We start from the raw sequence: 15,367 nt of genomic DNA on the forward strand, positions 1-15,367 counted from the left end.
CCTTGTTCTCTTTTTCTTTTCCTTTTGATATTCAAACAGCATAATTTGAGGCCACTAAATATTGTCCCACACTTCTTGGATGTTGTTGTTTTTATTTATCTTTTATCTTTGTGTTTCAGTGTCAGTAATTCAATTGGCTCATCTTCATGCTCCCAGATTTTTTCCTAAGCTATGTCAAAGTCTACTGATGAGTCCATTCTACATCCCTGATATTGTTTTTCATTTCTAGCATTTCCATATGAATTGCTGTTATAGTTTCCATCTCTCTGCTGAAATTATTTATCTGATTATGGATGTTGTCCACCTTTTCAAATAGAGCTTTTAACATATTAATCTGCTTATAACTGAATAAATCATTTAAAATTCCCCCAAGCTTCAGCACTTTCATCATCAGAAGACAAAGATAGCCCTGCTTACTACAAATTACAGCCCTTTGTCTTAGATACCAAAATGAGATAATTTCTGTTGAACAGGAAAACTTAAAAGTGCCAATTACCTCATTGATTAAATTCAACTTTATTAGTAAAAGCCAACAATAAAAATTTGAAAATAATATTGTATGTGATAATAATTTAATACAACAAAAATATAAATTAAAAATGGAAATCTGTGCTCACTTCAGCAGCACATATACTAAAATTGGAATGATACAAAAAATTAGCATGACCCCTGTGCAAGGATGACACACAAATCCTTGAAGTGTTCCATATTTTTTTGTAAACTTTCACTTAAACACAATAAAAAAAAAAAAAAATTTAACGGAAATCTTCCTGTTATCCAAGAGGTCTAGAATTGTGGTACTTAGGTTGATTTAAACTCTGAGGACCTTGATGAGAGAAAATATAATTGTTCTATTTTAGACATTAATAAAAAAAAAAGAGCTTTAATTATATATTTCAAAAGCTTACATGTGGACATAATAATAGCTAATATTTATTGAGCATCTACTTCTGAATACACTAGGCATTGCTCTTAGTGCTTACATACATTAACTCCTCTACTTCTCAAAATAACTGGGTAAGAACTATTATTATCCCCACCTAAGAGATTGATGACCGAAGACCAGACGAGGTGTGGAATGACATCACACATGAAGAAAGTAAGAAGTCATTGAAAAGACAGGAAAGAAAGAAAAAACCAAGATGGATGTCAGAGAAGACTCTGAAACTTGCTCTTGAACATTGAGCATCTAAAGCAAAAGAAAGAAATGATGAAGTAAAAAACTGAGCAGAAGATTTCAAAGGGCAGCTCAAGAAGACAGAGTAAAGTATTACAATGACATATGCAAAGAGCTGGAAATGGAAAACCAAAAGGGAAGAACACGCTCAGTGTTTCTCAAGCTGAAAGAACTGAAGAAAAAATTCAAGCCTCGAGTTGCAACAGTGAAGGATTCTATGGGGAATATATTCAATGATGCAAGAAGCATCAAAAGAAGATGGAAGGAATATACAGAGTCATTATACCAAAAAGATTTAGTCGATGTTCAACCATTTCAAGAGGAGGCATATGATCAGGAACTGATGGTACTGAAGGAAGAAGTCCAAGCTGCACCGAAGGCATTGGCAAAAAACAAGGCTCCAGGTATTGATGGACTATCAATTAAGATGTCTCAACAAACGGATGCAGTGCTGGAAATGCTCACTTGTCTATGCCAAGAAATTTGGAGTACAGCTACCTGGCCAACGAACTGGAAGAGATCCATATTTATACCTATTCCCAAGAAAGGTGATCCAACTGAATGTGGAAAATTTTGAACAATATCATTAATACCACATACAAGCAAAATTTTGCTGAAGATCATTCAAAAGTAGCTGCAGCAGTATATCGACAGGGAACTGCCAGAAATTCAGGCTGGATTCAGAAGAGGACATGGAACCAGGGATATCATAGCTGATGTCAGATGGATCCTGGCTGAAAGCAGAGAATACCAGAAGGATGTTTACCTATGTTTTATTGACTATGAGAAGGCATTCAACTGTGTGGATCATAACAAATTATGGATAATTCTGGGAATAATGGGGATTCCAGAACACTTAATTGTGTTCATAAGGAACCTGTACACAGATCAAGAGGTAGTTGTTTGGACAGAACAAGGGGATACTGAGTAGTTTAAAGTCAGGAAAAGCATGTGTCAGGGTTGTACCCTTTCACCACACCTATTCAATCTGTATGCTGAGCAAATAATCCGAGAAGCTGGACTACATGAAGAAAAATGGGGCATCAGGATTGGAGGAAGATTCATTAACAACCTGCATTATGCAGATGAGACAACCTTGCTTGCTGAAAGTGAAGAGGACTTGAAGCACTTACTAATGAAGATCAAAGACCACAGCCTTCAGTATGGTTTACACCTCAACATAAAGAAAATAAAAATCTTCACAACCGGACTAATAAGCAACATCATGATAAATGTAGAAAGGATTGACGTTGTCAAGGATTTCATTTTACTTGGATCCACAATCAATACCCATGGAAGCAGCAGTCAAAAATCAAAAGACACATTGCATTGGGCAAATCTGCTCCAAAGGACTTCTTTAAAGTGTTGAAAAGCAAGATGTCACCTTGAAGACTAAGGTACTCCTGACCCAAGCCATGGTATTTTCAATCGCATCATATACATGTGAAAGGTAGACAATGAATAAGGAACACCAAATAAGAACTGACGCCTTTGAATTGTGGTGTTGGCAAAGAATATTGAATATATATATATTCAATATACCATGGACTGCCAAAAGAACGAACAAATCTGTCTTGGAAGAAGTACAACCAGAATGATCCTTAGAAGCAAGGATGTGAGACTGCGTCTTACATACTTTGGGCATGTTGTCAGGAAGGATCAGCCCCTGGAGAAGGACATCATGCCTGGTAAAATACAGGGTCAAAGGAAAAGAGGAAGACCCTCAACAAGATGGATTGACACAGTGGCTGCAACAATGGGCTCAAGCATAACGAGGATTGTAAAGATGGCCCAGGACCGGGCAGTGTTTCTTTCTGTGGTACATAAGGTTGCTTTGCATCAGACTTGACTCGACGGCACCTAACAACAAGCAAGAGATTAGGAAACTGAAGCATGGGAATAATAAATTACTAGGCACCCACTAAGTGCAGAACAGGGATATGAACTCAGATAGTGTGGCTTCATTGCTCAAACTCATAACAGTCTTTAAGGACCTACAGAAATTATAAATATGAAAGTGATATAGAAATGAACACCAACTCATTTCTTGTGATTTCATTTGACATTGAACATGGAAGCATATAAATCTTTTTGTCTGCCCACTGCTGGTGTACCTACCGAGGGTTTGGGAGTAAAGTTCATCCATAAATTTATGTAGTCAATAAACTCTTTTATGATGGGATATACCTACCTGTCTATTTCCATCTAGTACAGCCAGGAAGATTTCAAACCATTCAGTAATGAAGGCCAACAAATTGCAAATGAAGATTACATCAGTTACCAGTGCTCAAGCAGCTGGATTAGTTTTCAATATGAGTGGCAAATGAAAAACCCTCAGAACAATTTAAAGTTGCATAGCCAGAACAAATAGCTCCCAATGATAGCATTGATGGTAGAAATAAGAGGTTTTTTTTTTAATCTACTTATTCTACACACATACACATACAGGCTTCCATTAATGATGATGGTAGACGAGGCAGTTTGGAAAAACCCCTTTATTGAAGACCACTAAAACACTGGATGAAAAACCAGAAATGATGTTAATTTACATCAAAGATTAAACAAGATAGGGGGAAATATCTTTTTCTTGCTGGGAGGATAAGAACAAAAAGAGATGAACTGGAGCCTCCTTATTTTAGGGGATATTTGCCTACATAGGTGAAACACCTGAGAAGTGGAGTTCCTTAAGGTGATAACCCCTTTTCCCTGGGTGTCACTTTTACCATGGCCAATTTGCCTTTCCTTGGTCAAAGAGCTTAAAGGCAAGCGGACCTTTTAGGTGAATTCTAGGTGTTACCTAAAATGTAAGTGTAAAATAGAAAAATGGACCTGAATTTAGTGTTAGGGACACTGAGGGGCTGCACTTTTAAGTTGGGGTACCTCAGCGAGTCATGTAGGTAGCTCAGAAAATCCTCAAGTTTTGATTCTAGACTGCTATCACTCTTAGGTACCTGACACTAAAAAACAAAATTTCTCTCTAGAAGAAGATACAGTCTTAGTCTCAAATAATTTCTTAAAAATAAATTTTCCAATATTCAGGAACAACAAAAGATTATGCAGTACATCAAAAGGCAACAGTAATCAAAATCAACACAAACAATAGACAACAAAAATAAACACAGCTAATCCCTATTTTGGAATTATCAGATATAGACAATAGTGTAGTTATACATTCTATGATCAATGAGCTATAAGCTAAATTTAAACATAACAAGCAATTGGAAAAAATATAATGTGATACTGCAGATTTGAAGACTAATGAAGTAGAAATTGTAGAACAGAAAAACAATATTCAGTCAATTGGCTTAACACTGTTGAAGAGAAAATTAATGGCCTAGAAGATAGATCAGAAAAATCTCTCTGGAATGAAGCATCGAAAGACAAAAATATGGGCCAGATGTAGGAGAGGCTAAGAGACATTAAAATACCGTTGAGACACTGAATATGCCATGGAAGGCCAGAAGAACAAACAAGTCTGTCCTGAAAGAAGTACAGAGAGAATGCTCCTTGGAAGTGAGGATGGAGAGACTTTGTCTCACTTTGGAGATGTTATCAGGAGAGACCAGTCCCTGGAGAAGGATATCATGCTTGATAAAGTAGAGGGTCAGGGAAAAAGAGGAAGACCCTCAACAAGATGGATGGGCACAGTGGGTGTAACAAAGGGCTCAAGCATAGCAATGATTGTGAGGATGGCACAGGATCAGGCAGTGTTTTTTCCCTTCTACATAAGATCGCTATGAGTTGGAACCGACTGGATGGCACCTAACAACAACAAGAAGAGATATTAAAAGATACACTACAATATATTTTACACTTGATCTCAGAAGAAGAAGAAAGACAAAACTGGGGCAAAAGAAATGTTTGAAGAGAATTAAGAGATGAACGCAGATTGAATTTTTATTCTAAACAGGAGTGCGACCTCCTGCAAAGTTTGAACCAGAGAAATAAAAATTATTTATATTTTTACATTTTTAAAGGATCTCTTTGACTGTTTTGGGGGAACAAATTTTATGGAAGAAAAGTATGAACACAGACAGATCTGTTACCAGGCTGCTACAGTACCAAGAGAGAAAATATGGCAGCTTGATCTGGGAGGATTGGTAGGGATTTTGCAAAAATAATTGAAATTACAGTATATTTTAAGGATATTTCCAATTGGATTTGCTTATGGATTAAATCGAAATTATGAGAGAAAAAGAGAAGCCAAGGATGATTCTAAAGGTTTTAGCAAACAGACAACATTTAAACAAAAAGGACATTCCTTTTAAAGATAAGAACATGATAAGGATGACAGCATTTACAATTATTTATACTTATTTAACATTATAATGGAGGTTGTGGCCAATGCAATAACAAAAGTAAATAAGAGCTATAAATATTGGAAAAGACAAGACAAAATTATGGTTTTTACATTTGCTGTGATATCCATCTAGGAAATGCAAAGAATAAACTGAACAAAACCAAGAACACTAATTGCAATATTCAGTAAGAAAGCTGGATATAAGATATCAATATTAACAGGTTTCCTTTAAACAGCTACAATTTTAAAATATATATATATAATTGTACTATAGAAAAGTGTGCAAAACTTTTATGAAGAAAATGTCAACTCATATGGGCATGGAAAGGTCTCTAGCACATATCAAGTGAAAAATCAGAAGTTTATAGAACTGAATAGTTAGTATGATTCCTTTTAAAATTACCTGTACAAACTACATGCACTCCTCATTTGCATGACTGGTCCCACCTGTGACTTTGGCATGACAATTGTTCCCATTTTGTAGGTCTTAAAGTTGAGACAAAGGGAATATGCAAATTGTCTAAGTTCACTCAGCATGAAAGTGACAGTACCACGCTCTGAATAGAAGCTGCAGAACTAAGAAGCCCAAACTCCTAACTACTACAATGTTTTTGTTAGGTGCTGTCCAGTCGGTTCGGACTCATAGCTACCCTATGCACAACAGAACAGAACACTGCACTGGGAAAATCTACTTCTTCAAATCCTCTTTGCTTACAGTAAGCAAGGTTGTGTCATTTGCATAGCGCAGCTTGTTAAAGAGTCTTCCTCCAATCCTGATGCCATGTTCTTCTTCATACAGTCTACCTTCTGGGATTATTTACTCACCATACAGAATGTGGGGGGTGGGATACAGACCGAATAAGTACAATGAAAGGATAAAACCATGAAGCACACCTTTCCTGATTTTAAATCACACAGTATTCCCTTGTTCTGTTTGATCAGTTACCTCTCGGTCTATGTACAGGTTCCTCATGAGCACAATTAAGTGTTCTGGAACTCCCATTCTTTGCAATGTTATCCATAATTTATTATGATACACACAGTCAGATGCCTTTGCAAGGCCAATAAAACACAGGTAAACATCTTTCTGGTATTCTCTGCTCTCAGCCAAGATTCATCTGACATCAGCAATGATATCCCTCATTCAATGTCTTCTGAATTTGGCTTGAATTTCTGGCAGTTGTCTGTCAATGTACCTCTGCAACTTTTTTTCTTTTTTAATTGTGCTTTAAGTGAAAGTTTACAGCTCAAATTAGTTTCTCATACAAAAATTTATACACACATTGTTCTGTGACCCCAGTTTCTCTCTCCACAATGTGACAGCATATTCCTCCTTTCCACTCCAGATTTCCCCTGTCCATTCAACCAGCTCCTGTCCCTTTCTGCCTTCTCATCTCACCTCCGGACAGGAGCTGTCCATTTAGTCTCACATATCTACCTGAACTAAGATACACACTTTTTACGAGTATCATTTTATATCTTACAGTCAAGACTAATCTCTGTCTGAAGAGTTGGCTTTGGGAATGGTTTTAGTTCTGGGTTAACAGAGTCCAGGAGCCATGTCTTCTGGGGTTCCTCCAGTCTCAGTCAGACCATTAAGACTGGTCTTTTTACTAGAATTTGAGCTCTGCACCCCACTTTTCTCACGCTCCAACAGGGACTTTTTGTTGTGTTGTCTGTCAGAGAAGTCATTTCCCTGTTGTGTTGCCTGTCAGAGGAGCCATTGGTGGAGCCAGGCGCCATATAGTTTTTCTGGGCTCAGGCTGATTGAATCTCTGGTTTATGTAGCCCTTTCTGTCTCTTGGGCTAATACTTCCCTAACTCTTTGGTGTTCTTCATTCTCCTTTGCTCCAAGTGGGTTGGGACCAATTGATGCATCTTAGACGGCCGTTCACTAGCTTTTAAGACCCCAGAGGCCACTCACCAAAGTGGAATGCGGAATATTTTCTTAATAAACTTTGTTACGCCAATTGACCCAGATGTCCCCTGAAAACATGGTCCCCAGATCCCTGACCCTGCTACTCCATCCCTCAAAGTGTTTTGTTATATTCAGGAAACTTCTTAGCTTTGGGGTTAGTCCAGTTGTACTGACTTCCCCTGTATTATGTATTGTCCTTCCCTTCACCTAAGATAATTCTTGTCTACTATCTAGTTACTGAATACTCCTCTCCCTCCCTCCCCACCCTTGTAACCATCAAAGAATGTCTTCTTCTGTGTTTAAACCTTTTCTTGAGTTCTTACAATAGTGGTCTCATACAATATTTGTCCTTTTGTGACTGACTAATTTCACTCAGCATAATGCCTTCAGATTCCTCCATGTTATGTTTCATGGATTCGTCATTTTTCTTTATTGTTGCCTAGTATTCCATTGTGTGAGTATACCATAATTTGCTTATCCATTCGTCCGTTGATGGGCACCTAGGTTGTTTCCATCTTCTTGCTATTGTGAACGGTGCCGCAATGAACATGGGTGTGCATATATCTTATTTCTCTAGGATATATTCCAAGGAGTGGGAATGCTGGATCATATGGTAGTTCTAACTTTTTAAGGAACACCAAGTCGATTTCCAAAGTGGTTGTACCATTTTACATTCCCACCAGCAGTGTATAAGTGTTCCAGTCTCTCCACAACCTCTCCAACATTTATTATTTTGTGTTTTTTGGATTAATGCTAGCCTTGTTGGGGTGAGTTGGTATTTCATTGTAGTTTCAATTTGCATTTCTTTAATGGCTAATGATCGTGAGCATTTCCTCCTGTATCTGTTAGCCACCTGAATATCTTCTTCGGTAAAGTGCCCGTTCATATCCTTTGCCCATATTTTAATTGGGTTGTCTTTTTGTTGTTGCAGTTTTGCAGTATCTTGTAGATTTTAGAGATTAGACCACAATCGGGTATGTCATAGCCAAAAATTTTTGCCTGGTCTGTAGGTTCTTCGATGGTTCTTGAAGATCTTCAGCAAAATTTTAATTGCATGTGATATTAATGATATTGCTCAATAATTTCTGCATTCAGTTGGAGCCCTTTCTTTGAATTGGGCACAAATATGGATCTCTTCCAATTTGTTGGCCAGGTAGCTTGCATCCAATTTTCCTGGCATAGATGAGTGAGCGCCTCCAACACTGCATTCGTTTGTTGAAACATCTTAATTGCTAGTCCATCAATTCCTGGATCCTTGTTTTTGCCAATGCCTTCAGTGCAGCTTGGACTTCTTCCTTCAACATCACCTGTTCCTGAGCATATGCTACCTCCTGAAAGGGTTGCATGTCGACCAATTCTTTTTGGTACAGAACTCTTTGTATTCCTTCAATTTTCTTTTGAAGTTTCCTGTGTCTTTCAATAGTTTGCCCATAGAATTCTTCAAAATTGCAACCCAAGGCTTGAATTTTTTACCTCAGTTCTTTTGGCTTGAGAAATGCTGAGCATGTTCTTCTCTTTTGGTTTTCTAACTCCAAGTCTTTGCTCATTTCATTATAATGCTTTACTTTGTTCTTCTTGAGGTGTCCTTTGAAATCTTCTAGTTCTTTTACTTCATAATTTCTTCAATTTGCTTTAGCTACTCCACGGTCAAGAGCAAGTTTCAGAGACTCTTCTAAAATCCACTTTTGTATTTTCTTTCTTTCCTGACTTTTTAATGACTTTATACTTTCTTTGTGTATGATATCCTTGATTTCATCCCACAATTTTCATTAGTGTTTGGTGTGTCAAATCTATTCTTGAGATGGTCTCTAAATTCAGGTGGGATATACTCAAGGTTGTACTTTGACTCTTGTGGACTTGTTTTAATTTTCTTCAGCTTCAACTTGACCTTGCACATGAGCAATTGATGGTTTGTTCCACAGCTGGTCTCTGGCCTTGTTTTGACTGATGATACTGAGCTTTTCTATCGTCTCTTTCTACAGATGTGGTCGATATAATTCCTGTGTCTTCCATCCAGTGAGGTCCATGTGTATAGTTACCATTTATGTTGCTGAAAAAAGGTATTTCTGATGAATAGGTCATTGGTCTTGCAAAATTTTACCATGCAATCTCCAGTGTTGTTTCTATCACCAAGGCCATATTTTCCAACTATTGATCCTTCTTTGTTTCTAATTTTCACATTCCAATCACCAGTAATCATCAATGCATCTTGATTGCATGTTTGATCAATTTCAACCTGCAGAAGTTGGTAAAAATCTCCAATTTCTTTATCTTTGGCATTAGTGTTTGATGTGTAAATTTGAAGAAGAGTCGTATTAATTGGTCTTCCTTGTAGGTGTATGGATATTATTCTATTACTGACAGTGCTGTACTTCAGTATGGATCTTAAAATGTTCCTTTTGACAATGAATGCAAAGCCATTCTCCAACATAGTAGACCATACGATTGTCTGATTCAAAATGGCCAATACCAGTCCATTCCAACTCACTAATGGCTAGGATATTGATCTTTCTGTGTTCCATTTCATTTCTGATGACTTCTAATTTTCCTAGCTTCGTACTTTGTACATTCCATGTCCTGATTACTAATTGATGTTTGTAGATGTTTATTCTCATTTGAGTTATGCCACATCAGCAAATGAGGTTACCAAAAGCTTGGCTCCATCCATGTCATTAAGGTTGACTCTATTCTGAGGAGGCAGCTTTTCCCTACTCGTACTTTGAGTGCTTTAACTTCAGGTGCTCATCTTCTGGCAATATGTCAAACAATTTTCCTCTTTATTCATAATTAATATCACATGCAAGCAAAATTTTGGTGAAGATCATTCAAAAGTGGCTGCAGTAGTATATTGACAGGGAACTGCCAGAAATTAAAGCCAGATTTAGAAGAGGATGTGGAACCAGGGATATCACTGTTGATGTCAGATGGATCCTGGCTGAAAGCAGAGAATACCAGAAAGATATTTACCTATGTTTTATTGACTATGCAAAGGCATTTCACTATGTGGATCATAACAAATTATGGATAACACTGTAGAGAATGGGAATTCCAGGACACTTAACTGTGCTCATGAGGAATCTGTATATGGATCAAAAGGCAGTTGTTTGAACAGAACAAAGGGATACTGCATGGTTTAAAGTCAGGAAAGGTATGCGTCAGGGTTGTATCCTTTCACCATACCTATTCAATCTGTATGCTGAGCAAATAATCCAAGAAGCTGGACTATATGAAGAAAAACAGGGCATCAGGATTGGAGAAAGACTCATTAACAACTTCCATTAAGCAGATGACACAACCTTGCTTGCTGAAAGTGAAGAGGACTTGGAGCACTTACTAATGAAGACCAAAGACCACAGCCTTCAGTATGGATTACACCTCAACATAAAGAAAACAGAAATCCTCACAACTGGACCAGTGAGCAACATCATGATAGATGGAGAAAAGGTTGAGGTTGTCAAGGATTTCATTTTACTTGGATCCATAATCAACACCCATGAAAGCAGCAGTCAAGAGATCAAAAGATGCATTGCATTGGGCAAATCTGCTGCAAGAGATCTCCTTAAAGTGTCAAAAAGCCAAGACGTCACCTTGAAGAATAAGGTGCGCCTGACCCACGCCATGCTGTTTTCAATTGCCTCATATGCATGTGAAAGCTGGACAATGAATAAGGGAAACTGAAGAAGAATTGATGCCTTTGAATTATGGTGTTGGAGAGGAATATTGAATATACCATGGGCTGCCAAAAAAACGAACAAATCTGTCTTGGAAGAAATACAACCAGAATGCTCCTTGGAAGCAAGGATGGCGAGACTGCATCTTACATACTTTGAGCATGTTATCAGGAGGGATCAGTTCCGGAGAAGGACATCATGCTTGGTAAAGTACACAGTCAGTGGAAAAGAGGAAGAACCTCAACGAGATGGACTGACACAGTGGCTGCAACAAGGGGCTCAAGCATAGCAACATTGTGAGGATGGCGCAGGACCGGGCAGTGCTTCGTTCTGTTGTGCAGAGGGTCGCCGTGAGTCAGAATCAACTGGATGGCACCTGACAACAACAACATTCATAAGGTTTTCTCTGGTCAATTTTTTTTTTTCAGGAGTATATAGTCATGTTCTTTTTCCTAGTCTGTTTTAGTGTGGAGGCTCAGCTGAAACCTGTCCACCATGTGTAACCCTGCTTGTTTTTGAAATACCAATGGCCCAGCTTCCCGAATCACAGCAACACACAAGCTACCACAGTAAGACAGAGAAACATATAGTGGTGACAATGTACTGACTATAAAGAGTCTTACATATCACACATATACTACAAAAATTAGTTCATATAAAAAAAAATTCAGGGAATAGAAAGGAAGAGCATGTTGAAATGAGGGGAAGAAAGCATAAATTAATTAACATGAGAGATGACTGAAGTAAAAAAATTCTGCTATCATAATGTAGGTTAAACTTCTCTATGGAGAGAAATCTCTCCCATATATATACCCTGGGGATATAATTACCAGTACATTTTTTTTCTTCTTTGCATTTTTCTGTATTTTTAAAACTTTTTACACTGTCTATGAGGTTTTTTTCAGTAAGAAAACTGTTGCAAAGTGTTCTGTGTAATAGATTTATCAGATCTATGGACCATAAATTATTAACTTTCGAATACTTGGAATAAAATATAACATATTACAATGAAACATCTGTGAATATAATTTATTCCTTAAGGATTCCCATCTTGCTTCAGCTTTATATATATGTGTGTGTGTGTATATATATATACATATATATATAATTTTTTTGTATTAATGGTTTCAGAAGTATTAATAAGTAGAGAGAGTCCTGATAAAATGTCAGATAAATCAGACCTTATATTATGTTGGCACATTCTTGTCTTGAAGGCTGAGATTTGATGTAAATGTCAGTGTTATAATCTATATTTTCTGCATGTTGTATAGCTAAGAAAACTACTCTGTACAGGCTCATTTGCTTGAAGTTATTAGACAGTAAGAGTGCTTCATAATTTGAATAAGGGCTTATCATATGATTATTTACTATGATCCTTTGCATAACTAAAAATTACTATAAAATACTTTCTGTCTCAATGGAAATAGTAGGTTGCAGTATCAAATTGTCTGCATTAGACACTTAAAAGTCTAAGAGTGGCTCTCAATATTATTCTTTTTCTTTCCTTGATTAAATCAATGTGTGGACACTCCTCTGAATCATGAATCAAAAGTGATTAAATATTAAGTATTACTTTCACTGTTACTAAAATAAGACCTGAAATAATCAAATTATTTTCCACTGTGAATTTTATCTCTTTCTATTTTAGCGTCTGATGGGCAGATTTTCCTTTTCACTGGGAAGCAAAGACTTTCTTACAGTCATCCAGACCCCAGCTCTGGGGTTTGTGGGTGGGCCTGGGGCTTATGGATGAATCTCACAGGGTCTTGAAACAACCTTCAGTGGTGTGTGAGTTTGCATGTACAATTACCCGGGGAGAGGGTATATAACATACAGCAGATCTCGACTGGGTCTGTGACACACCCTCTCTAAAAAGGGTTAAGAACCACTGGGAGAAAAATCAACGACTTTACCAACCAACTAGAACTTTACAGAAACTGTTTTTCTTGTGTTCAGGAAAGTTCACGTGTTAGGCTAATACTGAGAGCGGGGCTGGAGGTCAGTAAAGGGGATTAGAAAAATTAAGTGCAGTTTACATTATGCCAAGTCTTGTTAGAATATCTTATGCAATTAATTGTAGGTCTTAACTTTAGTTCGAATAGTCATAAGCAATTCAAGATAATCAGAGTAAACGAATAGGACACTGAGCATTTGAGGCCCAATTTGTGTACTTGTGGAATATGGTTTCTGATTGATTGGGTTAACCTGGCTTTAACGATGACTAGAAGAGATACATTAAGGAAGAAAGAGTATTCTTTATGCAGGCAAAAAAAAAAAAAAAAAAAAAACAACAACAGTTGTGTCTAATAAAGATAGCTGGTAGAATGAGCAGTTTTTTAAGGCTTTATGGAAGAGCTCATGATTTGAGGGTAAACCAGTTGCCGTGGAGTTGATTCTGCCTCATGGCAACCCATGTATGTCAAAGTTCAACTGTACTCCATAGGGTTTTCAATGGCTAATTTTTCAGAAACAAAGGGACAGGCCTTTCTTCTGAGGTGGCTCTAGGTGGACTTGAACTGCCTACCTTTTGGTTAGCAGCCAAGCATGTTAACCATTTGTACCAGCCAGGGACTCTGATCTGAGGGTAAACTTTGTCATTTGGAGGGTCTCACATGCCTCCTAGTCTCTGGGGGTACTCAGAGAACCTCCATAATGGCTGACAGACCTAAGAGGGGGTGAACATGCCTGTCTTTCCTATTCTGTTCCTGCTGCCTCTGTTGCCCTCCTCAGTTGCATTTACTTTCAAGACACCACATTTATGAGCACAGCATTTGTGAGATGGAATTTCTCACCTTGAGCTCTAAGACAGTAAAGATAAAATAACACAGTGTTGTCTAGGTTGGAAGTTTCACCACCAAGAGCTATTTCACAGGGACTAGATCTTTTTTTTTTTTTTTTAGATCAAATAGTTCTATTTGAACATAGGAATAACTTCCTAATACCTGGCCTTAGAACTCTGGAATGGATTCTAGGGAGTGGTTCTCATCTTCAAAGCCCCCAACTCCTCAGGAAATACCTCTGATCATGGCCCACTTCCTCTGCATTTTTGGTTCAGGTGCTACCTGCACCAACCCTGAACTCCTCCTGTGGAAAAGTGCAAGGAGGCATATTGATCTTTGCAAAAAAGCAGCTTAATATTAACCCACACAAGTGCAAACTGCAGAAATAAAAGGTTACTGAGGCGGAACATGAGAGATGCTATCACAATTAGCCTTGCAGCTTTGCAGGTTGTTTTTGTTTTATGTAAAATGTTGGTTAATCTTGGGAATGGAGAACCTAGACCTAGTTCCAGAAATTCTATGTTGAAAGATTAATAGCCATAAAGATATATACCAATAATAAAGGCTGGTGACAGAAATCAGGAAAATGAAGGTAAAAAGGCAAGCTAATGCATGACAAATGAGTTGGTGCATTGGAACGGACATTTTACTCATCAGCTCTTGGTGTTTTGCTCTAATTTTTCTTAGACAGTTTGCCAAGATGCATGAGCTTTGGTGCGTGTTAGGCACATGAGTGCACTCTGTGTGAAATTTAGGGAATAAACGAGGTTATTTGGGAAACATCAGATAGGAAGAGCTGGTGGTGGGATCAGGAGGAAGTGGCATTTAAAGTGTTTAGGCACAGCTGGGGAAGGGGCTCCCTGCAAGGGACATACCATTCTTCTAGAAAGAAACAATGATCATAAAAGCTTCTAAAGACAGAAAAGGAAACACTGGATTCCCACACCAAGAAAAAAAAAAATTAACTTAAGTCTGACTCAAAACTTCTGCATCTAGACCCATGTGCCTGAATTAGTGACAATTTATAAAACTAAGTCTGACAATAACTATTGACAGGATATGAAATTCTCTGTCCTTCTTAAAGGAAAAATCCGTTAATAACTATTCAGGGAATATTATTTCCTCAGGGAAAAGTAAAATAATATTTATTCAGGAGGAGAAAAATAATTGAAAAATACCAAATTTGCTTCTACTTCATTAAGCACAGTTACTATGTTATTCTAAGAAAAACACCAATGTAGAACAATAAGGCCTGGGTTCTAAATCTGTCCTTATCAAAATTTAGGGGTCAACAACTACTTTTTTGTGGTTCTGGTCCCCTGGTAGTTGAGACAATTTTTCCCTTGATATATATAATCAGTGACTTGAACCACCTCAAACTGAAACTCAAAACCCCCACTACCAAGGGTAGTTCCATGAGCTGAAGGAGACCCATAGACTATGAAGAATGGGGTTGGACAGCAAATAGATCCAGAGATGCCTTTCAGTCAATGGGAAAGCCTGCCTAGAAAAGCTTCATTA

The 15,367-nt window shown here is 37.6% G+C and overlaps 1 non-coding gene across 1 annotated transcript; it reads left to right on the forward strand.

Annotated features, from left to right (window-relative positions):
* Positions 1–609: 609 nt before the first annotated feature.
* Positions 610–714, forward strand: LOC111751854 (U6 spliceosomal RNA). The gene has a single exon (XR_002786913.1). It is a non-coding gene; the product is annotated as a U6 spliceosomal RNA (small nuclear RNA).
* The last annotated feature ends 14,653 nt before the right edge of the window (positions 715–15,367 follow it).

This window comes from Loxodonta africana, chromosome 2 (genome assembly GCF_030014295.1).
Source record: "Loxodonta africana isolate mLoxAfr1 chromosome 2, mLoxAfr1.hap2, whole genome shotgun sequence".
NCBI lineage: Eukaryota > Metazoa > Chordata > Mammalia > Proboscidea > Elephantidae > Loxodonta > Loxodonta africana.